The sequence below is a fragment of the Sinocyclocheilus grahami genome, unplaced genomic scaffold (assembly GCF_001515645.1).
Source record: "Sinocyclocheilus grahami isolate Dianchi unplaced genomic scaffold, SAMN03320097.WGS_v1.1 scaffold720.1, whole genome shotgun sequence".
Taxonomy (NCBI): domain Eukaryota; kingdom Metazoa; phylum Chordata; class Actinopteri; order Cypriniformes; family Cyprinidae; genus Sinocyclocheilus; species Sinocyclocheilus grahami.
The window spans coordinates 211,348-212,612 of NW_015505899.1; positions in this window are offsets into that span (position 1 = coordinate 211,348).

The window sequence follows — 1,265 nt, forward strand, 5'->3', positions numbered from 1 at the left end:
ATCATGACATACTCATAGATCGATTACAAAACTATACAGGTATTCAAGGGCAGGCTTTAAGATGGTTTAGATCCTACCTGTCCGATCGCTACCACCTTGTTCTTTTAAATGGGGAGTCATCTCAATTATCACCAGTAAAATATGGAGTGCCACAAGGATCTGTCCTAGGTCCGCTGCTATTTTCAATATACACGTTGCCCCTTGGTAATATTATTAGAAAATACGGGCTTAGTTTCTACTGTTATGCTGATGATACACTATATATCTCAACAAGACCAGATGAAACTTCTAAATTATCTAAGCTTAACAGAGTGTGTTAAAAATGTAAAAGATTGGATGACCAGTAATTTTCTCATATTAAATTCGGATAAGACAGAGATATTACTTATTGGACCAAAACACAATACACAGAATCTCTTGGATTACAATTTGCAACTAGACGGATGTACTGTTACTTCCTCTACAGTCAAAAATCTGGGTGTTATATTAGATAGCAACTTGTCTTTTGAAAATCATATTTCCCATGTTACAAAATCAGCATTCTTCCATCTTAGAAACATTGCCAAGCTACAAAACATGTTACCTGTTTCTGATGCAGAAAAGCTAGTTCATGTATTCATAACCTCTAGACTGGACTATGGTAATGCACTGCTAGGTGGTTGTCCTGCATCTTCAATAAACAAGCTACAGTTAGTCCAAAATGCAGCGGCTAGAGTCCTTACAAGGACAAGAAAATATGATCATATTAACCCAATTTTACAGTCTCTGCACTGGCTACCTATTAAGTTCCATATCAGTTACAAAATATTATTACTTGCCTATAAGGCCCTTAATGGGTTAGCTCCTGCGTACCTAACTAGTCTTCTACCACGCTACAATCCATCATGCTCCCTAAGGTCGCAAAACTCTGGACTTTTGGTAGTACCTAGGATAGCAAAGTCCACTAAAGGAGGTAGAGCTTTTTCACATTTGGCTCCCAAACTCTGGAGTAGCATTCCTGATAACGTTCGGGGTTCAGACACTCTCTCTTTAAAGGGAACAGCAGCTACGCTACTTATGTCTCTATTTGTTTCTCTGTTTTTGTCACGGGATTGACAGGATTTACACAAGCTTCAGTCTGGATCCAGAACACCTGAGAAGAGATGATGCCAACCCCTCAGAGGACCTCAGATGATGCCAACCCTGAAACAACATACAGAACTACCACATTTTGCTATAAGTTTGATTGCATCATATAATAATTGCTGTTAATAGTGTTCATCGTC